Source organism: Dromaius novaehollandiae, chromosome 14 (assembly GCF_036370855.1).
Source record: "Dromaius novaehollandiae isolate bDroNov1 chromosome 14, bDroNov1.hap1, whole genome shotgun sequence".
Classification (NCBI taxonomy): domain Eukaryota; kingdom Metazoa; phylum Chordata; class Aves; order Casuariiformes; family Dromaiidae; genus Dromaius; species Dromaius novaehollandiae.
This window is the reverse complement of record NC_088111.1, coordinates 6124925-6150660: the sequence shown is the minus strand read 5'-3', so window position 1 is coordinate 6150660 and position 25736 is coordinate 6124925. Positions and strand designations below refer to the sequence as shown.

General features: G+C 45.7%; 1 protein-coding gene across 1 annotated transcript in view; it reads right to left on the bottom strand.

The window, feature by feature from the left end:
• MAD1L1 (mitotic arrest deficient 1 like 1) overlaps nt 1-25736 on the bottom strand; it is a 371406-nt gene that overhangs the window by 9663 nt on the left and 336007 nt on the right. The gene's annotated exons all lie outside the window — the stretch shown is intronic.

Genomic DNA, 25736 nt, shown 5'->3' with positions numbered 1-25736 from the left:
TCAAAGGCTTTAAAATAAAGGAAGCATATTTTTTGATTCATACTATTACTATTTTATATCTGAATATTCCCAAATAGCTTTTCTTCCTGAACGACAGGTCTTTGAACTGCTGTGACTTCACCTATCATTGAGGAGCAACCCCTGGGGTAAAATGTGACAGCTATTATCAGGGTGCATTAATGCTACTCAACAGTTCAGGACAGATAGAGACAAATACATCCAGTTTAAATCATAGGGTGGAAGAACTATTGCTCAGTCTGGATTAATACCCATGTATTTTCCAAAAGTGCTTTCAGAGTTTTAAAGGACTAGTATTGAAACTAAAATTCCCTCTCTCATCTGTAGGACGCACTCTGCGCCTCCTGTCATTATGCTGCAAATCGTACATCAATATTGACAAAGAGGGAAGAGGGTAACATACAGGATTTACCTCTAACGTCTGCTTCTGCATCTGCAGGTTCTGCTGGTGATCTCCAATCCAAATATCAAGGAGGATTCACCCTGAAGATTTTTGTTGAGGTGACACCTAGAAATGGTTCAGCTGAATACAAGACTGGTGAGAGTAAATCACAGCAGCCTATTCACTGCACAGAGAAAGGGAAATTGCATGAGATGTCCACCCTAAACTAAAGACAAAGCCAAATACAGGGCCTTCATAAACATCAACCAAAAAGGTAATGTAGAAGAGAGCAAGGCGCCGGGCTCACAGAATTTTTCTAACACCATATTATAAAAATTCAGAATACGAAATTAAGTCTTTAAAGCAAATACCTCGTTAAATGGCTTTACAGATCTTTACAAATCTCTTTACAAATCAACATCTTTCTTGTACATGCAGGGATGCACTGATCCCCCAGCCACAGGTATAGTTTGTCTGACCTACAACCAAGCCCTTCAGAAAGAGCAGCCAAATGCACGCTATCACAACTGCTGTCACAACAAAGTACTGCAGAGCTGGAGCACTACAGCACCCAGGCTGCAGCTTTCCAGCCATCTGTGAGGTGACCATATTGGACTGGTCAAGCTGCAGAGTGAGTAGCTAACAAGCATTAACAACATCTAGCCCATGTGTTCTGTCTAGTAAAATGCCAACCCATCTGTCTGTAACATTAGTGACTCCACAGAAGCCATATGCAGGATAGACATAAATCAGGAAGAGAAAAATCTCTTCCTTCCTCTAAAATGAGTCTGCAGTTGTAGCCCATAATGCTAGGGACTGGGTGTTATTAAAGTTCTGTTTTCCTAGCCAAATAACAGCCCTATATTTCTTTACGGCCCTGCCACCCAGAGGCAGGTGTTATGATTCTGGTCTGCCCTGGCATCTGTTGAGCATGGTAACCTGGAGCAAAAGGAAGAGTAGGTGCCGCTCAAACCAGGTCCCAAACCACTCTCCCAGGAGAGCCAGAAGCAGACAAACAATGTGAGGGAGATACTAGGGACTGGCAAAGAACCCTGAGCAGAAGAATCCCTAATTTAGAAAGGAAATTTATTTCACTAATCAGTAAAGTCTCTTATTAAATTCCTCTCCATCTCTTGCTGGGAGGCAAGCTGGAAGCAAGAGGAGGAGCAGAGAACTGAGGACACATGATAAGGAAGTAACTACAGGAGAAATGGGATAAGATCATCTGTGTGGGCTTTAATTAAGATGGCTTGGTTCCCAAAGTGAGAAGATAGTCCACTTGTGAACTGCAACTGTGAGCACAAGATCTGTAAGAGAAGATCCTGCATCGACAAGAGGTGGATGGAAGTGTGGTGAATTCTGATGGCAACCTTCTGCAAGCTGCCGTGTTGCCTGGGAGATAAGCAACTGCTCTTCCAGAGTGTGCTACTGCTCACCAACAGTAAGACTTGCTGGAGCCTTCACTGTTCACTGAGTCATCTCAGACATGCACCATTCTTCTGCTTAGCTGCTTCTGCATCATGCTCCTGCCAGGAACCTCTGTTTTCCCTTCTCCAGATTAGAACAAATAAGCAGCAAAAAACAACGCTAGCCCCCGCTGAAGTGCATTCATGAGACTCAGGGTGCAAATAGGTCAGACTTCAGGACTTTCTAGCTGTCTACTGGAAAACAATCCCCCTCTTTTGGGAGCCAGGTGGCCAGTTTTGCAAGAGATGGGCAGTGAGTGCAAATTGCGGGAGACAGGCTGGGAATGGCTAAATGAACAGATTATATGTGATGCCTGTGAGGCACATCTCACTGGAGAAACTGTCGTTTTGTGACGCAGCAGACACCAGCATGTGATTAAGATGTTTATCCTCCTCATGTTTTTGGTATCCTTCTGGAAGTCTCATCATGAGCAGGAAGGGTGAAAAGCTAAAGAACTGAACAAGAAGACCCTGTGACCAATAATGGCCAATGACCAATCATGATAAACTTAATTACAACCAGCCAATTAGACCTTAGATATGTGACTGCAGGGTGGGACAGTATATGGAGCATGCCTGTTCCTAGCTCATTGAGTTTGCAAGGCTTGTGGGGGAAGAAGTAACAGATGGACCTGATGGCAGATTACAGCTGAAATTCTCACCATGTTTATTCATTACCATCTTCTAGTTCTTATTTGTCATAGTCTGGCACCCTGGGCAAAAATGCAGGTTTAAACCCTACATCAGGAAAAGCAATAGCATACATTAGTCACCTGCACACAGATCCAGTGCACTGCATTACATTCAGCACTATAGCAACTAAGGCCACTGTTCAAACAGGAGCAAGAAGAACATAGCGACGGGATATGGGAGAAAAGTCCATTTGCTCTGACCCTTTTTAAAGAAAACATTAGACTCCTACTAGTCAACAACTGCCTCTTCTTGTGCGGCTGTGTGACCTACTCACAATATGAGCTGCCAAAGCAAAACTTAAGTATTGGCTTTGGAAATAACTTCAGTTGCTTTTGCAACATCAATAACTCATGCACCAAAATTCACAGTCTTATTGTGAGTCAAAGGAGATGTTTCTATTGTTTTTGCTGGCTCACAATTTCCTTGTTCCTACGGTTTCTTCATTCAAAATGGCTGTAATCTTCACCATTGACAACAGGACTAAAGGTAGCAAGAGAGTTGTCACTCCCTGAGGGTCAGAGAAGGAAAGGAAGGTGGTTCCCTCTGAACACAAAATAGGAAAGACACTTTTTTTTTCTTGTGTCTTCAAGACTGAGTTTTGATCCTTAAAAGCTTACAAACCCACTATGGGGAAGCACATTTCTTAGAGTGCATCAATATCCAGAAGTCAACATTTATTCTGGAGGTGGAGACATTATTTCAAAATACTCACCATTTGTACCTCAACTTCAAGACTTTTGAGGGCAAGGAACCGGTGATATCAATAGCTGAATTTGTGGAACAACTCAATAAGACTGGTTGCCCATGGCAGTAAAGGTCAAAGACTGAGACACCGAGGAAACCAATTAACTGGCCTGTGCAGGTGAAGTATATTTTGTTTTCGGTGAATGGGCTCATAGTGATAAACGCAGTATCAAACACAGAATCACAGAACTCCTCTCCACTCAAGCAGATAGCTCTGACCACTGTGAAAGGAGGAAGCCCACAGCTTAACAGAGGTTGAAGCTAAAGAGTGAAGGAATAAACAGGAAGATTTCAGTATTCAATGAAAATGGAGAAGAAATTCCACTGTATCCCTCGAGGGGACACTCAGGCCTCTGGGCTACAATGCATTTGCTGAAAGCTTCTGCTGTTGTCGCTTGTGCTGTCATTTGGCACTAAACTCTAGAAGAACATGGGAAGACAGCACTGCTGGTTCTCATGTCTGGATGAACATGCTACTCTTCCCGTAGGGAAAATGAGAGGTTTTCTATTTAGTGAATGTACCATGTTAGAGCAACCTTGGAGGAATCGCCTGGGGCCTTCACCCTCCTCATCTGACACACATCTGACTGATTGTCTCCTCTTGCTGGTGTTTTCCCACTGACGTGCTGCCATCCGCCAGTCAACTCCTTTCGCTGGAGGTGCAGGGGGGAAAAGATTTATGCAGACACCATGTATGCAATTATGAAAACAGAAGACAAGACACCCGGATATCACACAAATTGATGCATTTTTGCTGGCAGGCTTTTTGCATGATCCAGTAACAGCTGTCATACTCCAGCCTCTCTCATCTCAACTCTGCTACTGCTTCAGCATCCTTCCACATCCTTTAAGATAGCTTTATTCCCTTCCCTTGTGCAGCTAGCTCCAGATGCCACAGCAAAGCAGGCAGTAGCATGGGATGCAAAGGGGAGACAGCATGATTCGTTTTCATAGCGGCATTAAAATGTAATGTTCACTTCTCTAGGCAAGATGCAGCTAATTAGCAATGACCTCGAGGCAACCAAGCTGCTCAACCAGCAATCTCTCCTGCACATGGAGCTCTTTAAAATTTGCCCTTTCCCTGTGCCAAGTCTTTCAGCAATCTTCCCTAAAGCCCAACTGCAATCTGCAGACGTACACATCCACAGTCCATTGCCTTCTGGAGACAGGGGCGGGGGTGTGCGCGGCAAAGGTGACACAGCCATTTGAGGAGAACTTGACGTTCATCTCTTCTCCAAGCACGTCCCCCTCCCGGCACAGTGCTAAGGAAATGGAAGGACATGCCTACATGTTTCCCTGTCAGAGCAGCTCCCACAGTGACCTCTGCAGACTGGGAGCCTGTTATTCCCACATCCTCCCGGTTTCCATCCCTCCATGCTTATGTTTACTTTTGTAAATAGATTTAACCTTTCTAAAATTAAGAGCAGAACAGAACTTCCTTTGGCAGAAATTCAGCTTTAGAAAGATGGAGGAATATAACGATTTCCAAACATTTGAAATCCACAGACTAAAGATGTGTGTTAGTCTCTCCAGTGCATGCTGTTCCTGCTCATTATTCTGAATGTTAATACATTAATAGATCCTCTCCTGATTAACGGCTGTACTAGGCTCTCTTTCTAGGAACACATATGGTTCCCTCTTGCCACAATATTGGAAGACAGAGCCAAAATATTTAAACAGTGACACTAATAAAAAATTTTACCTCCCCACCCCGATGTAAATAACTAAGGCTGGAGCCAACCTTTAGCTCTAAATGCTTCTTATCTTTCAAAAACTTCTTTATCATACCTGAACATATTGACTGAGACCTATTTGAAATAATTGGGCTGTCTGTGGTTACGACACTGCGGAAATAAAACCACTGCCTAGCATTCAGTCACTCTGCAGGATGCTCTTGGTTTGGCTGATAGGAGCACATACTCGTTCGGCACATAACGAAACAGGGCATTAAAAGTTAGATATGACATACAGCCTGCATAGCCTTGTTCTACCACGACGTAGAGACAGATCCAGGATGCTGCACACAAGGAGCGTGAACACATTTTTCTTCTCCGCACTTGGAAGGTCCAAGCACAGCCCTGAACTGAGGACATTTACGGAGGACTCCAAACGATGCTTCCCCAGCTGCCCGCACTCAGCAGCATTCATCCCACCTGCTGAAGGATGTGGTAATTGCCCAGTACATAGACCAGAAAAAGAGTGGTGAAAAATTCTGGTAGAGGATATCTGGCTTGTCATGACTTGTAGGTCAACTTGCCAGTAATGAATTTCCTAAAAGACCTGTTCTTCTCTCCATTTTTCCCACACTGTCATTACCTTTCCTCTCTGCAATAAGTCCTATACCAAGCCTACCTGCCCAATAGTACTCCGCTGCTATGATCAACAGCAGTTTCCCACTTTGTGCTGCCTGCCACAGAGCTGATCAGTCTTGTTACTGGCTGAGAGTTGCACAATCCTATTGCAAACAAAACCCTGAAACTTTAAAAATCTTTTTTCATTCCAAGGAGTGAGACCTGCAAGAGGAGGGGCTGCAGGTTTATACCCAGAAAACATTTATCGCTACAGAGCTGAAACACGGTGTGAAAATAAAAGCTCTCAAAACCTGCTTTGACACATTCCCAAGCTTGCCCAGAGGTGTTCCTGCTATGATACACCTAACAATGCTCTCGAGAATTGTTTTCACAAACAAAAAATACAAACAAAATAGCAAAAGAGACAAGAAATATTGCTTCAAGTACCTTGAATCTAGGCTATTTGTGCTCTAAATACATTGTAGGAACAATGTAAATATATATTCAGATATTATAGAAGGCCACAGTAAAAGATCTCAGCAAACGGTGGGTACCTCAGTACAGAGCACATACTGAGTCAGCAGGTTTATTCTAGATCACACACCTCTATCCTGCTCAACCAGTCTGCATTTTACAATTCCTTACACATGTTTTTGCATATATAAGTGTCCATGAGATACTCGCACTCTTTCTTGTGTAGAAAATGCACACAGAAAGCAGAGGATGCAGATGAGAAAACAAGAGGATGAGTTTCCTTGGAGGTTTTGTAGACAAAGATGTTTAAATGAAGTAATTTAGAAACAGAAACAATCTTACAAACCAAGTGCTTTTAAGTGTCGCATTTCACTCGCTTGTTTTCAACTTAATTTGAAGAAAGCCTCAGAGGGAACTGAAACACTTTAGCTGCTGTTTCCTCATTTCTGACGTTCCCTGGAGAACTTCACCAACTTTGCTCACTGTGTGTTACCCGCCAAACTTTCAAGAACGCATCTACAATAACAAAGACAATTATAAACCCAGTTCACACATCTCTGCTGCTTTAATTCCTTAAGATCTCAGAAACTTCCTCGCTAACGTTAGCTCATCATCCTTCTTCATACCACTGGCCCGAGCCAGAGAGACAAGAAGAAAAGGGCTTTCCACATCTGCAGCAAGTCAATGCCCAAGCGTTCAAAGGGCTCAGAGCCCAAATCCCATTTGCCTCATTTGCTGGAGAGATCAGAGCTTTCTCAAACCACGGGGCTGGAGGGAAATGCGCAACATATGGGATCAGGAACATTTTGCAATAAATAAATAAACCCCACACAGCACTGTAAAGCGGGGATGCCCACAATAAATCCTGCAGTGACGCAGCCTGCGGTTATGCTGTAAATACAGCAGCACCTGCAGTTGATAGTCACGCCGGGATGCAGGCAGAGCCCCGCTAGCAGTGCAGCCTGTGTCAATAAAAGGCACTTAAGTGTGCAGAGGGCTATTAAAGCCCAACAACCAAGCTATTCATCCTCATGACTGCTCCATTCAGGACAAGCTGACACATTGTTCCCACAACAGGACCCTGCAAATGACTTTATTTAACCAGCAAAACAGATTTGTGTTGTTTCTAAAGGCAAATGAATCTCGCTTTGGTTGCACGAGTTCTGAGCTGTGTTTGTCTTAGTGCCACTAAAAGCATCGGGACCGCGGCTCAGCTGGAGGAGACTTAGGAGACTGAACTTGCCTCGTTCAGTCTCCCATGGAACACATCTGAGCGCAAAAACAGGTTCACACAGAAAAACGGGCTGGGTTTTAACTGTAAGGAAGTTCAACAGTTTTGAGTCTGCTTTTCCGAAATTCTTGATGAGTTATTTTTAATTTAAAGACTTTCAGTGGTTTAGCTGTGCGCAGTGAGACTGGGAGATCTTGAGGAGGGGATTTTGAGGCAAAATAGTGCTCAGGCTGGCCAAGATGTTATTAATTCCCATATTGTCACTTTTCAGCACATACATGCCCCATCTTTGGCTGGGCACTGCTCAAAGATATAATACAAGTGCTTCTGTGCTGGAGAGTTTCATACCTACGAACTCAAGCCAGACAAAAGGTGAAGGGGGAAAAATTCCCCAGAGAAGTGATGCAAAAAGCCCAAGGTCACACAGCAGGGCAGCAGCAGGGCTGGGAGCCAAGTACAGCTCCCGCAACCCCGCGGGACCCCTCCAACCTGCTGGGCCACGCTGCAACCACACAGCTCGGAGACCTCTTTTGCTAAGGTGCAAACACAGAGGTGGACATAACGAGATGGATTTATTCTTAAGTCGCTAAGCGGAAATGCACAGTTCTTTACTTTTTAGTGCCTGGTTATTTAATTTTAATGTTCCTCTGACGTTATTTCTTCTATGGAATATTATATACACATCTATGTACGAATTCACAATATATAAATAGAGTAGATCAGAGGTGACCTTTATGTTTGTGCATGTGGAGATTCATACAGCATGAGGGTAGCTAGGAGGCTGAAGTCATTAAGATATGTTCTCATCTAAAGTTTCTTATGAATTATTTGTAAGCTATTTTCTCACTTACTTTGTTATAATGCTCCCACATACTCACCAACCAGTAAAAATAGCTTAACAGTGAATACATGTTTCGGAAGTCTGTTTGCCTATTTTTCTTTTGTGCAGCAGCTGCTGTTGCCATGCTGTCGTTGCTATGTTTTCCCTTTTCTTTTTTTTTCCTTTTTTATAGGGGAAAAAATCTATTCCCTAAACATGCTACACTCAGTTCATAGAACAAAATACCTGAGGCAGAGCTTAGAGAAATATGATATAAACAGGCCAGAAGAGAGCATGGCTTATGTGTAGGAGAAGGTCCTCTAGACACTAATATATTTACACCTCTCTGAAAGAGTTAATGAAACTGTGAACACAATTTAGACTATCAGCGAGCTTCAGATAAAAGATCCTCAAAAGAGAGTATTAAAGTATCTTAGAAACTGGGCAGTGAGAGGTAAAGCTCCATGTTGAATTAAAAGTTGATAAGAAGGTAGGAAAAAAAGATTAAAAAAAAAATGGCCAGTCCCCTCTGGAAAATAAGTCAAAAAGGTTGCTCAATAAGCTTGTTGGAAGAGTCCCTAAAGCCTGACAGTAAAAATTCGGCTCTGTGGGACAGCCTTGAGAAATGTACATGCTCTTCAAAAAGCAGAGGCCCTAGGTGCAAAATCTGACCCCATGCTGTGAGGCCCAGACTGCAACCTTCCTCCTCCATCGCTTTTAATGAAGGGTTGTGGGAGTTTCTGCGCTGGGGTTCTGGCTCCGCAAACAGGCTCTAGAAACAGGTTGCTTTGGATTCCTCATACCTCCACCGCCTTTCTGCTCCAAGGGAGTCTGCATGATCCTTCCACACAAGGCCCCTGCCAACGTCCACGGAGGCCTGGGGAGGCGAGCCGCAAGGCGATGACAAGGATCAGTAGTGTCAAGGCAAGGACTGATGGCTTAGAAGACAGAAAAAACATGAGATGGCAGGATGGCTTAGGCAGCTCAGGACGGCGGCACTCTGGGAGGACCCGTGAAATTCAGGTCATTGGGCAATGTGGTGTCAGAAGAAATTCAGTACAGACAAGTGCAGTGTAGTGCATGTTGTTCTGCCAATTTAAAGGACTCTTAACATGCTGATGGGTTCTGAAATTATGTAACCTCTCTGAATAAAAAGCCAAGTGCCACTGTGGCCAGCTTAAAGACAACTTCTCAGTGTATAGTGTCATTCAAAACAGCAAATAAGATGTCTAAGTAAAGTATGTTCTAAAAAAAAAAAGGCTAGAAGTACCATGTCATGTTTTTATACAAGTAGAGAGCATGTCCTCTTCTCCTGAGCTGTGAGTCAGCTTCAGTGCATTCATTACAAAATGAGGAAGAAAGATAAATTAGGTTTCTCCTGGTTGAGGCATGTGCTATGTAACCTGCCTTTTTCCTCTGAAGATGATCTCCATCACTGACTGCATCCCTGGGTCACCAGGAGAGACATTAAAGGCTGGAACAATTTACTGCAGAATTAAGAAGGGCAATAGTAAAATAGAGTTGGATAATGCGGTGAATGCTGAACAGGATGCCACACTAGTAAAGACTGTTCCTGTATTTCACATGCTCTTCAGCTATTACTCTCATTGACTGAGACAGACAAGAGGCACAGAGCACAGAGCTGGATTCAAGGTGCCTTTCCAGTTCAGGAACGTTGTCTGCACTGGCTGCCACCTTCCTGCGTGGAAAACCACATTTCCCTAGGTTGAAAGCCCACCAGGCCCACACCCTGTGTGGGCACAGGTGCTATTGCTGACTGCAAGCTTAAAGCACAGCACCAAAGAGAAGAGTCCTGCCAGTCACTGTGGATTACTCTCTCCTTTACCCACTTCACTTCAGCCCCATACTTCGGGGTCTACCAAAGACTGTTCTCCTCATGCCCTATCTGTAAGGAACAACACATCCAGCCATGCCAGGGGAACCGTACAGAGCCACTCAGCTCCAGGATTAAAGCCTGGGAGTCAGGAGCTTCCAACTTCATCCTTTATTTTGGGTCCCAGCATGAACTACACATGAAGCATCGTTTCTCTGCCTCGCAGTATCCTCACCTTCCACTAGAACTAATAACAACTCCTCCACCAAGCAGGCATGCTGTGAGAATCAATTGGTACTTGTAAAAGCCTTTGAGAAGTGTAAGGCACAGTCTGTATGTGAAAATTATTGATATGATTCATTACCAGGCATTCATACTCTATTTATACAATGCCCAATCTATTACTAAATATTATGTCCATTTGAATATTGAAATCACTGCTGCTAATAATTTCTGCTAATGTTACACTGGTCTTTTGGAGGTGGCTTTTTCTGCTTGAATGGGAGAATTGTGGAGGCAGTGAAAAAGGGAACAAATGCTAGAAGAGGAATTAAAAGGAGGACAACAGCCCTGCATAGGCTTCACAGAAAACATTAAAAAATCCATTTAACAAACAACATTGTGCTAACACTTATCTGATTCCTCTTTACTTGCTCTTCCTTCGCAACTGAATCTGTATGAAAATCTGATCTCCATTAGTTAAGAATTAGCCCTCTTCTGTGAGATGAAAATGAGCAAACCAAACGCATTCTCTCTCTCCAGACAGACCACTTCGTGTCTGCACAGTGGCCCGAGGACCCCTGCGTCCCCTCTTAGTGCCTGGTCTCCTTTTTGCCAAGTGAGGATGCTCCATTGTCAGAACTGCCATCACCGAACCCTCAATCACCAACTTCATTCGCCTCTACGCAAGCGCATTTCCTTCTACTTTGCAATGTTATTGAAAGCAGCACAATTCAGGACCACTCAAAAAACTCTGTTTCTGAGAAGGGAGAGCATATGTCTATACATTATATATTTATTCACACACTGAGGCATGTTCCCACTCCTGAGACACACACGGTATGTTCAGATTTTTTCAGTCCAGCATGTTTTGCAAATCTGCTTTCCACCCCCTCTATTCCCTAGTTCCACTTTATCAGTATCTTGTTTAAGGGAAAGGCTGCTTACTGTAAACTAGAAACATTAACATCAGGTCAACAGACCGTTTATTAAGCAGCAGCTGTGGGAGATGGAGAGATGGAGCATAGCTATTTTCCTGGCAAAGCTTCTTTCCCTTCCAGTTGGAATATATATTTCTTTGCTGTGATCTTTCTACTTGCTCCTTGCGCTAACAAAATGCTGCCAATATCTGCAGTGCAGGAACTCAAGGACAATCAATATTTCACTTGAATCAAATACAATGATTTTTTGTTTTCAAAGCTCAACATTTTGTAATTAAATGTCTCAAGACATAGGGAAATTAAGGGGGGAGCTTCTTTTGTGAAAGCCAGGAGGGAGTAGCTCAGAAGTAGAAACCAGAGCAAACCAGCAGTGAAGCCAATAGAAATATGCTGCATCGTTTCTTCTTTTTAATACATTTTTTACGAGAAGTGAGATCTTTGATTACATTTTTGATTAGGAGAGACAGGCATGGCCCTGCCCTATGCACAGTTAGAAGGAAAGGAGCCTTTCATGTTCATAGATATGAGACATCAAAACAGCCATTCCCAACTCTTAAAAGGATCAGACAAAACTGCAGCTCAAACTGTGCCAGGGACTTTGGTGCAGGCAGGTTCCTGGTGGAAGGCAGTCTCCGAGCCGCGAGAAATCGTGTGGATGCTGACACTCCCGTTGAGCGTGGGGAGTAGAGGGAATTTCTCCCAGGTAAATCCAGCATGAGTTTTAAGTCCATTTCAGAATAAGAAGATGAAGAGCAATGACAGCCATGCTGCAAGTGCAGCAGCCAAAAAGGAGCTCCTGCTCATAGGCAAAGTTTTGCTGCTCCATCAGTGGGCCCAGAGGACCCAGGCAGAGCAGCTCAGTGGGGTAAGTGCAGGACCCCAGCAGAGCGCAAACGGTATCAGGATTTTCATGTGTATCACAAAGAGGTCAGAGCATCCCCCTTCTCTCCTCCCAAGAGACTTGTGGACTTACTGGACCTCCCAAACCTGCTGATGTTCAGTCACAAGACGAGTACGCTGACAACTAGCTTTGCTGTACAATACAACTCATCTCTGTTTTTAGAGCTGCAGAGAGTCCCACGTGGCCTCTCTACTTTAGAGGTCACCTTGATTCACTGATAACCTACAACAGTTGAATCGCGCGAACAAGAGATTAGAGTTCTGATCTTGCACGACTCCAACTGAATACTAACAACGGCAGCACAGTGTCCCAGCTTATCCCTAACCATCACTGCGACGACCCTTCATTTGGCTGCGGGATCTGCAAAATCTCAACGGTAGGAACGAGACGGGATAGCAAATCAACTCATCAATTCATTCAGAGTTTAGTTCATCCTGGATTCAAGCACCTTCTCCTGTCACTGCTTGCCAGCATGCATTACAGAAGCAAAAACCCAAACCCTGGACAATTTTTCAAGATCCAAAGAAAGAGCTGCCTATGCTGGTGGCAAATCCAGCGATCATCTTACCAGAATATGGCCCAGTTGAGCAAACAGATGTTCTGAAACCAGCGGCTCAAATTGCCCAAAGTCTTCTCCACATGTCCACAGTCCTGAATCCTGACCAGCTACCCTAAATCGTAACAGACTTGCTGGTGCAGAAGCACTCATCTCTCATCACAAGCAGTCTCACCACCTGCCCATTTCTAATCTTTCTTTACAAAGGAGTGTCCTGAAAAGGTTGTGGGACCATCTCATCCCTGCCATCACCCTCCAGCTCCCCTCTAATTCAGGCTATCATGTAGAGATAGCATTGGTACTGCGCAGCCACCGAAGCAAGGACACCATCTAATCCAGTACGTCTCTATCTGTGGCCTCCATCACTGGCTGGCCTAAAGAAGTGGCAGCAGTAATCAAAATGGCATTAAACCGATTCCACGCTCAGACAGATAATGACAGGTTGGGATGGAGAGTTGTTCCTTTACACAAGGATTCACCTGCCAGGGCTGCTGCAGATTTTTATCCTCTTTTTCCTTCCTAATACAACAGTAATGTCAGACCTAGGGAGTCTGTGACATGCCCACAACTCACTCTCAACAGTATGTTGACACCCAGCCCGACATCTACATTAAAGATGAGCATGACCATCACTCAGACACCTGAGCGCCTGAGTAAGATAAGTGCTTGGATGAAAAACAGCTGGCTCCAGCTCAGTCCAGACATTACAGAGGTGCTGCTGGCAGGGAGAGGATCTGCCAGAAAATTCAGCCCCATCTTCCACTGAAGTGCCTTATCTATCCGGGAGATGGATAGCCTTTATTTCCTCCTGCACAAACTGCCGCTACTGATACGTACCAGAAGTGGCTGCAAACACTCCTTCCCTGTTTCAGACAAGCCAGGAGGTTGCAGCCTTTTCAGTCAGATGTAGGCCTAACTAGTGGGATCCATGCCCCTCTTCCCGACCGTGTAATTCACACGCACGCTTCTCAGCTGGACCAGCTCACAGCAGCCTGTCCACTTAACGCGGAGGCAGGTGAGAACACGCTGTACCAGAGCGTCCCTTTGTATCAGCTTGCCATTAAGTGCCAGATACGGTGCAATTGATTTCAATTAGATTTTTGTTCCTAGCAAGCTCGCTAGGAATACTTAGCCCAAAGCCTGAAGTGCTTCTGAACATCCACCCTCCTTGTTTTTTATTGCTTTATTGAAGTGTTCGGTATCTAGCCGTGCAGGAGACGGACTGGAGGAATGCAGCAATCTGATTTCATCCACCAGTGTCACTGATGGGATCAGAGCAGCACTGGGAGTGCGGTTATTCTGTTGCACTTGTGGATTTTTCCTCTGCGAGACATGCGGACCTCTGATTATGTCTGGGGCTTTGATTTCATGAGAAACACCGATCTGATGGCTGCCAATTGTTTTTTTTTTTAAATCTTTAACAAACAACAGTGAGTTGTTAAAGCCGCAAGCACAGCCACACACAGTGATTAGCTGCACAGTGGAAGAAAAACAAGATTGCTCCAATATTTTGGCACGAATAACAATGAGATAGATAATTTTTCTGTGAACACTTTCCTGTAAAGCAGCTTTGAGAAAAACACCAGTAACACCCCAGGCATGTTCGTTCCTTTGGATGACAATGAAGAAAACACAAATTAGTTCTTTCTACAGACTACGGAAGGTTGCTGGATGTGGTCTCAGGATTACAGTTAGAGGATGAACTCAAGGTAGAGAAAGAAAACAACAGCCAACATGTCCCGTGGAGGATTTGTACAGACATCTCCTCTTTATCACTTACAACAGGCTGAGATGTGAGCCCTTTTGTATGTGAGAAGGGGCCTCCTCATGCCCTCTCTAACACATCACATATTCCAACTTGACCACTGCAACGCTCTTGCCTTAAGCATAACTCCCTGCTGCCAATTCCTGCCCTAGGTCCTGTTTACCCACATACTGTAAAAATAGACTAAACCCAAGACCCCAGGCACCAGCTGCTTCGTGCGTGGCGCTCCTTGACGAAGCATGCTGGCCTGGATTCTCGTGCTGCCGCGAGGGCCAGAGATGCAAGTGAGAAAAACAAGGGGAAAACACAATATCTGAAGGAAATCTTCAAATCCCACATTGGTAGACACAGGAAAGAGGCACAAACAGGATGCTGCACCAGTGAGTTAATAGGCACTGACCAGACATGTTCAGCTCAAGCAAGCAATAACTCAACCACTTTATTTGTAACCACCTTAGTCCAAATACCACTTAATTTAAAACACCCAGGAAACAAAATAATGCCTTCAGGGTCAGGTGGGGCCAGCTTCTTAATGGCAGGAGAATTCTACTTTCCGCTGACTTGCCACCCGTGCTAATGGTCCCTCTCCAAGAGTGCTGTCAAGGTGAAAACAGCAGCACACAACTCCAGCCTCCAAAGAGCATCGAAGCCTGTGACGCGTGACAAAACCTTCACTCACAAGATGCTGATAAAGTCATAAGAGCACAGCTCCAACCCAAACGGCTCCCCGTCTGGAGAACCTTCCATTAGGTCGGAAACAAGAACAGAAATGTTAGAAAAAGATGGGCCACTTCAAAAGATGGGCCTCCAGTTCCCCTCGGCTTCAGCCACGCATCAGGAGTCATGCAGAACACCAGGGGAAGGGACTTCCCGTCAAAGGTGTACAGCACTGTGAATTCAGTTATTTGTGAGCCACACCTGACAAAAATGACCTAGAAGTCCTCCTTTGCCCCCGGTTCCTCTGATGCTGCTGGCACACACCATCATGCTAGTGAGACCAAGGACAGAAAAACGAAACCTGCCAGCGCTCAGGGCCACCTCAGTGGAGAACCAGTCAACCATCCATAGAGTTCCTCCTGTTAATGAATGGACGCAGCACACGGGCGCGTGGCCATCCTCTACCTCTCTCTTTTTCCCACCTGTATCTCCAGACTAGCCCCCATTAACTGCTAAATGCCTCACCGTTTCCACACAGATCAAAGTACCACAAACTGGAAAGACGTCATATGAAGAACTGTGCCGAGTACATCAGGAAGCGGTTTCTGCACCGGCCACACAACTGCTCCCTGTTAATGGGCAAAGCGCAGAGGCAAGGCTTAATGTGATTAAAACAAGACATGTTCCTATGCTTGCTGGGCTGCCTTGTACACATGCTGCTCCGCAGTTTTTCTGTTTGTAAAATAGAGTAATAGTTGCTGTATCTCACAATGGTCCTGGAAGGCTTAATTCATGTTTATGAAGTGCTTTCAGATCTTAAATTGGAAGGCATGAGAAAGCACAAGCAGTTATTATAACTGCATTATTACGTGCTGTGAAAAAAATTCAGCTTACGTTTCACAGGATTCAGGTCCTTCCTCAGACTAGCTTTATGTCCCTTGACACATGCATTTGACAGTAACCCAAACAGCCTTGATCTTTTATTCCCAGCAGGGTTTTCTTTTTCCCTTAATGAGGTATCTTCTTAATCTCTTTTCCAAAGGATAAGCATCTCATCTCAGTGTAACCAAGTTCTCTGAGCCGCTACGTATCGTTCTGGTTGCCCGACTGGTTCCATTTCTGCAATATCAGCCTGATAAGGGGTCCAGAGCAGTCAAGAGGAATACAAATGGGATCTCATTCATCCCTTCCAAGATGCCACAGCACCCTCAGATTTGCATGCGATATCCCTGTTTCTGCCAGTTAGAACGTTCCTGAAATATTTCATCGCTCCTGAGAGTTGTGCCAGACTATTTAGTCCCAAATTTAGCAGTATTTTTATCCTTCTCATCCATAATGTTTGATCTTCAACCTCATCTCTCTTTCGTAGCGCAGGATGCTCCCAGGATATATTCCTGACTACATTTCTGTCTTTAGCCTCCAGTATTTCACTTCCCTTACCCTTACCCTTACCATTACCAAATCACTCTGAGATCTATAGCCTTGTTGATATTGACTTTCGTCTCTCCCCAGTTCTTCCCTCAGGTTTTGTCTTTTTTTTTTTTTCCTATCATCTGCAAATTGCATCGTTTTTATCTTTTGCTATGCTGGAAATCTTATCATGAAAGAGAGACTTTTCTTTTTTCTTTTTTTAATTAGTACTTGGTAATATTACCAAGCTGTGAGTTTATGGCTTTGTAGATCTTATATTTTTGACACTAATTACTCACAAAGGCTTTTAAAGCAGCATTTCAACATAGCAACTGCCATGACTGTAATTAAGTAAGCAGCAGCAAATTTTTACATTTCAGAAAAAGTCTCCAGCATCCCTGCCCTGTATCACAGCTCAGCCCCCAGTATCACTTCGCCGAACGAGACCAGACGCTGAGAACATATTACTCTCGACGCATGCACAACACTCCCCAATCTCATCCAGGCACTCTGCTGATGTATTAATAGTTCTGTCAGCACAAAGGATCCACAGGGATTCACCATTTGCCTATTGCCAATCCGAGGAGTTCAGTTAATTTTAGACTCGCAGTTTCTGCTTCTTGCGGGAGAATGTTTTTCCCCCTGTTCATATGCTCAAACCTCAAAGACTTGCTTTGAACCAACCACATGACTGCACTTGATTTATTTCCTCTCCACCATCTCCTCTCTGGGACCCCAGAAGGAACATGGGGGGACGTACTGTTATCCATACTGACGCTGCATGAGTTGCCAGGAAGGTACCAGGGCAGCAAGCGCTCTAATGATATGTTTGTAAACTAGCTGTTATGGGGATGATCAATTAAAGACGTCTCAGTGGGGAAAGTTTGATTCCACTGGCCTAATTCATTTTCAAATTACTCCAGGATGCTGCCTTTTACTAATACATTGTTTGTTCTGAAACTCCAAATTAAGATTTTATTGCGCCATTAATTTTTATGCAGAACCTACCATTAAAATCAATGTTTTCTGCTTAAAACTTGACAGTTTAATATGAGTGATTCTCTGGCCTATTTCCGATTGCTTTAAGGCCTGGGAACCTGAGAGGTTAGTGCTGGCGTGCTGCTAACTCTGACCAATGCTTTCGTTGCACCTTACCCAAAAACCTTAGCGCTTCGATCTTCGACCGGTGAAATACCCCTTGGTAACACACGCGCGTGTCCAACAGCTCAGGCTGCTACTTCTAACATCTGCCGGGGGACGTGGATCCTCCTTCTCCTAATGAGCCAGGGAGCAAAAGGAAAGCGGTCTAGTCTCCCGTGCAGGTCAGAGCAGCCCAGAGCCGTCTTCCCTCCTGCCCGGGCAGTGAGAGCTCTGGGGAAAAGCCAGCCTCGGGAACGTCCCAGCTGCTCCAGGTCCTTCTGCCAGGACAGGAGAGCCACCCGAGCAAGCACAAGACGTTATCACCCAGGCCACACTGCCGGGGTGCCGAGACCGATGCCTCTTTGCTCCTTCTTCTCCTGGAGCTGCTGGTCTCCATCTCTTGCCTCTTGCCCTATAAATAGGTCACGACAGTGTTTTGTCGTGCGGTGGGCACGGAAAACACCCCAGCCGCCTTCTGAGCTGGGACAGAGACTCCCAAGTGCAACACTGAGACAAAGTTTTTGCGACGCGAGCTGGAACGACGACTATTCGGGTGCAAGCAGAGCTGCTTTGTGCTACGTTAGGACCACTTCTCGCCGATGCCACCAGAGAGAGCCGCAGTAACGCACCTAAGGGTCACTCACACCCAGGACAACCCTGCAGGGACAGTGTGCAGCACATCAGGGTGCTTCTCCCACGTGCTGTTTGCTGACCACGCAGCTGAGGCTCGGCAGATGCATACAGGCACGTGGTTTGTTTCCTCCCTAATCATTAGGACAAGTTACCTGTTGTTTTCTTTTTTTTTTTTAAGACAGTTTTGTTTTCTAATTTTGGAGGTGCTGCAGGGAAGTGGGTAGCAGGTAAGGGGCAGGGGAGAATATTCACGGTAATAAATAAAAGAACATTCACCCTCCAGAGCTGCTGGCAGGCAGAGGGAACTGGGAGGAAAAAAAGTTTGATCCTCTAAAATGAGGCCTATTAAGCAAAACTCTGAATATGATAGTAGTGAGGATCTGTGACAACAGCAAACTGATCCTGCTGTTGGAATATTCATGCAAATAGGAGCAATTTCACTATGATTAAAAAGGCAATTAACTGAAAAAAACGCCAGCAATTGCAGAAGCAGCCTGTGTGTCAGCGAGGCCTCCACGCAGTGCTGAACTGACATTTTGCTCACTTTCATATTCCATCAACGAGAGACTCGCTACTACAGCTTGAGAGTAGCAATTACCCCAACTGGAGGCAGATGCTCTTAGAAAGGCTCCAGCAAAGTCTGCACCAGCCACTTCGCACGGGTGCACAGGGAGGGGGCTGCGGCAGCATCCTGCCTTCCCCACCGCCGCTCGCTCCGCTCCTCAGATGAAAGGTGCCGGTCTACAGAGCATCCACAAAAAGAACAGGTCCAAACTAAACATTTCCAGCCTGTAACACAAAGCGTTCAGGGAACGAAGCACGGGCAGAGCTGCAGCGTCACAACCACTGGCGTCTCTCCTGTTTGGTGATGGGATTGAGTGCATTTTTGTCTCTAGGTGCTGTGGCCAGATCCAGAAGAGGCAAATGCTAATGAAAAATCTTAAATTATCGGTGGAATGATCTGCACGTGATGGATTTGCTGGGGAATGGCTGCTCCCTCACAAACTAGTGGATGTTAAAAGCAGCCTCCCCCGTTGACACCTCCAGAAAAACTCAGCTCTGCGCTGGCACTCCAACGGAAAGCTGAGGCCTGCGCTACCATCGCAGTGCTGACCGGGACGCAGGACCAACCGTGGTCAGAGCTCGAAAGCCCCCATCATCAGACACCACCACACACCCAGAGCATCAGGTGAGCTAACTGCGAAACCGGCGGGCTGCCGCCTTCCCAAAGCAAGCGAATCACTGCCAGAGCCACGGGCCATGTACAAATAAGCATCAGCCAGCTCCAGCAGCACCCCGACACCCCTGCAATATGCATGAGGAGGCTTCCGACTCGATCTTTGGGCAAGCTGCGTCCTCCGCTTGTCTTTGATGATTAACTGAGCAAAGGGCTTAAACTCTGCTCAAGACTTTCCGTGGCTGCGGTATTTTGCAGCTAGTCACAAAGTCAAATATATTTCCTGTCCAGCAGATACTGTCTATTCTTGAGAGCAATTTTTATTGGATTTGTAATCCCCCTTTCAGTTCTTTCTCTCTCCTTTCAATATTGGCTTTTAAGCCTTTTACCAGGAGTTCACTTTCTGAAGGCCAACAAGGAAGAGTGGACAGAGCTCTGGGGTTTTAAAAGGAATATGCACATAATGTTAATACAAGAGAAACACACAGCTCCCTGACCCCTTTCAATTAAGATGCCATCTCCATCACCTTCAGCTGTCCTGGAAACTTGGATGTGCTGTGAAACAAAAACAAAACACAAACAAAAAAAGAATCAGTTCTTCAAGCTGAAGCCCAGAGAGATTTTACCATTTATTTCCCCCACAGGACCTGTTCTGAGACTTCCCTCACAGACACCGTCTCTCTCGAGCAGCAGCAGAGAGAAGGCCTGGCCGGCAGGAGCGATGCTGCCTGGGGAAAGCCAACTCCAGTTTGGTTCAGTGCCCAGTGCTGAACAAGGGTGAGCAAGAAATGAAAGTCGAAACCGTGCTCAGCAAAGGAAGAAGGATGGTCAGGGAGGGCTGGGTCCCAGCACAGCACACCGCAGCCTCTGGTACCCAGTGAAGCGGCACCAGAACTTACGGCTGATGCATGGCCCCGAACTCGGACAGGATACACTCACCTGGATGGGTGTGAAGGCCAAATCCCAGCAATCTGGTGTGTGGCCAACACCACCCCCCTTTCAGGAGAGAAGGCCGACTTGCAGAGATGTCAGGCAGGTGAAGAAAATGTCCTTTTCGTCCTGCTGCACTGCAGGCTGAGAGGTCACGCAGATATGGGAGCACTGGCCCAACCCCTCATTTTCTCCAAAGCTGAAGAGGCCCCTACGCTCCAAAGCAGCTGCTACGACTGCAGAGCTCGTTGGCTACCCTGTCAGACAGGAATCCACTGATATCAAGGGCGGCAGGAGAGGCAGTGCACAGCGTATGGACGAGCAAAGGGAATACAGAGCATCTTGATAGGGCGCTCTTGGGAAGCATCCCTGTGGCTCCCTACCAAGCGAGGTCTTCTTTGCCTTTAACTTAACAATACATGACTCAGGATCCTTTAGAGGCACACGCACACACAAAAAAAGTCATTTTAGACCACTCTAGCAGGTAGAAGTACGAGAATACTTCTCCTTTGTAGCTCTAGACAGAGCTTGGATGAATCAGACTTCTCCTCTCCTCTAATCAAGGGCTCTGTGGGTCCCAGGGGCTCGTGGTAAAACACGTTACCAGTCCTCCGGTTCAGCTCAGTGCTGTAAAGCCTTCTGCAAACGGGGAGGCACCTGATGTTCACCAAGGTGCTTCAGACCTAGCTTAAGTAACAGCGCCAAACGAAGGAAACATCTCCCTGGCTTGCTGATCTCTGGAAAAAAGAAACTGAATAAAGCGATGTATGGAAATCCCTTTGTCAAGAAGGAAGAGGAGGCAGCTCTTTTAATCAGTGCCACTGGAGACTGGCCTGGTGAGGCCTTTGCAGCTGAACTGCTGACTGGGCCTCTGTGGCTTGGAGCCTGCTCTGGGAGCAGCAAAATTATGTAACACAGCAAGGACAACATGAACTCTGTCTTCCCACACCCGCATTTTCTCCGTTTTCTCTCTGCCTTGGCTTTCATGACCATTCTAGTATTATCTCCTTTAGAGGTGAAGGAAAGCTCCTTATGTTTATTTTTGTTTCTGTCCTTTTAATTCCCCACTTCTGGCACTGGCCTCCCTGTACAGAATTGCGAGCAGGATGTTGCAGCCTCCCTGCGTCGTTTTGGTTTATGTCTGGAAACATCTGTATTTGCAATTAGAGAGTCAACCGCTTTTATGTCCCTAAATGAGGAGTTTTAATCACCGTCATAAGAAATCAAAGGCTGTTTGGGTAGCGCAACTCAACAGCACACTGCTCGGAGCAGCCGCTCCCTGCAGGGCCAGCCCTACCTGGGGACAGGGACCAGCCCTGGGGAGGAATCTCCAGCACAGGAGCAGGCCCTTCAGGCTCGTCCTCCCCACAGAGGCATTTTCACAAAAGTAATTACAGGGAAACGGTGGGAGGCTTCCCCGCTGTTCTGACTCCATTCCAGCAGCTTGCTTCGGTGACAGGGGACTGATCTCCTAGCGCTGGTGCGGGCCTGTGACAAGTCAGTAGGGAGCGAACGGCTGCACGCAAAGGTTTGGAGCCCAGCGATTCACAGGGGCTTCCCACTGCGCGGTTAAGGGAGTTATAAAAGGGACTGTGAGATAATTTAATAAAAGTAACAGCAATGGATATTGGGAGTCCTCCAGAACTGGATCTCTTCCCTCCCTTCCCTTCATCTTGGGCTTCTGCACCAGCCCTTTGTGTCTCACCCTCCTCTTTCTCTGCCATTCCCTGCCATCTCTCCATCACCAGAGTTGAGCCTCAGGCCCACATGCTGAGCCCCCCACAGATTGCCTGCCTCTCTTCCACGGCCAGTCAGTGCCCACCAATAAAACCGGGTTAACCAAATGCTTGCTGCCATCCCACCCCAGCAGCGCAGGAGAGCTGCTCCACGTTGTGTCACCCGTTGTCCAACCCATCTCCAGGGCCTGGACTGTCCTGGAGGCTTCCGCCAGCTCCTTCCTCTGACCTGAGACTGCTCCTGGCTTTCTCCTGCCCTTGCTGGAGTGAACTCTGCTCAGCCTTTTGCCTCCATGTCCACTCTCCAAACAGGATCCCTCTCTGAGCAACCCTCAAAGTCCACAGTGCCACGAAAGGTTATCAAGAAGCAATGACCAACAGTAGGCAGCACTTTGTCCGCTGGCAATTAGCACCGTCGATGTAATTTGCGTATGTGCAAAATGTATTAACTGCATTTTCTACTTCATCAGCCCCCTGTGCCGGCACGGAGCAACTGTCTGTTCCCAGCACTGCTACGTGGGCCTTGGGGTAAATGAGTAGCATTTTGTCCACCTTGCAGCTAGATTTTATGGCATGCTTTCCAGTGACCATTACTGATTCAAAAGGAGTGTTCAAAATGCACCCAGCCCCAAATTTTCTCCTTTAGATTTATGATCTGCTCCTCTGGTATGTAGCTTTAAGTCATTTTATTTCAGCTAGGAATATTTTAAAAGAATAATCTGTATGTGCATGTCAGGGAAAAGAATTAATTATTGCCCTAATTAAAAGGACACTGTTGAAAATAATCTCTCTCTTCTCCTGCTGATTTTGCCCTTTTTCCATGAGTAAGCTTTACATTTTTGCGTGTGTATGTTTCTCAAGGAGTCTGAAGTTAACTAAGCTTACTTTATTTATGCAACAGTATCAAGCAGAAGGTGGGCATCAGCAAAATGCACATTAGGCGGATGGCAAACATCAATGATTTTGTGTAGGTCCTAGATAATTATTATTTTTACTATATATAAAACCCTTGATAACATTAAAGGAGCCTAAAAGGCACTCCTCCTCCCCCAGGCTATACCTGAGATTTAAGACTGTAAAACGCATCAATTAGTATTTTGTCATTGCACCATGCTTTAAAAATGCCAGGCCTAGAATAAACTCTGTCCCCAAAGCATGACAGTCCTGCTCTTAGGGATATGGCTGTATCAAGCCATGCCCGTGGTTCAGTTCAAGAGCAACATGTAGAAGGTGGTGGCACCTCGGACACCACTGACGTGGGGTACGTCCACATTGTCCGCACTGTCAGTCTTCCTCCCCTTCTTCCCTGCATTGCGCTTGTGCTCTGCCCCGGCCTGAAGCAAACCAGCTGGTTCCCCAGGTGAAGATACTTGGACATAAGGGAGCACCAGCTCCGCTGGGCTCTGAACAGAGGATGGAGACAGCTGGACAAAGCCACCTGGCTCTGCAACTGCAGCCACGCTCCAGCACAGCTATCAAAGATCACGTCAGTAGAGCCCACATGGACCTCTTAGTATGCTGCCATGAGGCAGAGAAGGTTTCTTTAACCACAGTTTTGTGGTAGCGATAAGCAGGAAGAGATGGGAGCTGCATAGGCCAGCCCAATGCTAATTCCAAGGACCTCAAATTGACCAGGAAAAAATCTGATTAATCACTGGGAAAACTTCATTACACAAAAGTATCTGACTGTCAGAAGGCTAAATAAGCAAGTCGTTTGAAACTAAACAACAACTTGGGAACACAGTGCAGGAACAACCCTGAACTCATGGCAGGGTTTACATGTTAAATCACACAAAATCCACTCTCATACCTAATCTAAAAGGCAATCCTGACCTCCCAATCAAATGATGCGGCAATTTTTTCAGCAGTAATCAAAGCAGAAAGAAAGAGAAGAAGGGGAACACCAGACCGCTGCATAATTCGGCGTGTTTCGGCAGTCACCTTCGGTGCATTTCACACTTGACTGCTCAACGTTCTCAAAGATGGATATGAAAGCATCTGAGGAAAGGGACACGAGACGATATAATGGGGAGGTAATTAAAGACCACAGAAAACCAAAAGGCAAACCAGCTGCATCTTTCTCTAATTCATAGGAGATGGAGCAGACAGCATGATTGATTCACACGTCTCTCATCTTAACAGTGAGCAGAGCAGTAGTGGATGTGCGCTGGCAAGAAATGATGTGCAGCACGAGAAGTGCCAGCTACGTGGCCCCTGTTGACATAGTGCTTTGTGACACTTCTCTTTCATCCCGGAGGATGTTTGTCTGAAACCCATCAGAGTCTAGCAATTTCTCCAAATTTCTCCAAACATTAATGCTTTAATGAGACACTAAGACACTCTCTCAAAATGCATACTCAGTCCATGCGCAGAGCTAGCAGTACCAGACAAATGTCTGCAAGAAATGGTGGAGCGACTTTGGCAGTACAAGCTCCACGTGCATATTCAAACTTGAATAAAACTCATTTAGAGTTTAGAGCCAATGAAATAGGCTCTCTCTTGGGAATTTGCAGTAGATCCTCCTCAGAAAATGCCTTGGAAGAGTGGAAGAGCCCAACTTTCTCTCATTTTCCCTCCCAAAGAGTTCCTCAAGAAGGTCTTGCTTACCTTATCCACTATCACCCCCTAGATGCTGAAGGTTCACAGACAAGTATGTCAAACACATGCCTTCCCGGCGTGTTAGCAACTGCTTCCTGACTGGCTCGATCTTCTGTAGGAAACTTAAAAGTGTCATAAACAAACTGGTATATTTAATAAGGAGACCGAAAAGATGGGAATAGCCAAGGACCAATGTGGAATAGCTACCACTGGAATATCTTTAAAGTGTTCTCTGGAAAAATACTGATGATGGAGAAAAGAAATCATGCCAGAGAAATCTGGGTGACTGCCCATAAATCCAGAAGAAAATTAAGTCCCCAAAGCTCTTAAAGTTTATATTGCTGTTCTTGAAATGAGCAATCGAGTAATCAGCTTTAATATTAAACAGCTTGTTGTGAAAAAAGACAGTTCAAGAGATTCTGCCTTCCAGCATGAAGAGACAGTCAGAAAACATTGCACTAAAAATAGTACTCTGGTTGATCCCGAATCTACACATCTAGCTGGGTTGACTATGATAATAAAATACCCCCAAAATTAGGGTTATGCAACTCTACCTGTCACCTCGCCCCACAGCTTCCGAACTGGGTGTCAGGTGGATTTACAAGGCAGGGACACAACGGGCCTGGCGGGCTGCGGCAGCGCTGCCCAGTGCCGTGTGCCGCTCTCAGCCGCGCCACGCGAGCCGCTTGCGCAGCAAGTCCATCGTCCTGTCCTGAGCGTGAAACACGGCAGCAAGTTAAAAAGAAAAAGGGAAATAAGACTCATAAGAGACCGGATATTCCAAAGCTGAGCTTATAAATGCTGTTAAGATTGGACAAATTTTTATTCCCATATATATATGTGCATATATAGGTATATATAACCTCTCTGCTTGTCAAGCCAAGTTCCTTTTCTCAGCTAAAGTCCAAACAGAGACCTTTAAAAATGACTAGAGTTTCTGTAGATAAACATGTCACTAAATTACAGGGCATTAAATTTAGGACTTTCCAGGCTAGATGCAAGTTCTGGGGACACGGGGAAGCAATGCATCTTCCTTTCCCAACAGGATGAATTTCTGTTTCTTGCCTGCATGACGCTAAGGGGAAGATTTTAAATCAGTCTGAAATAGCAAGCTAGCCTA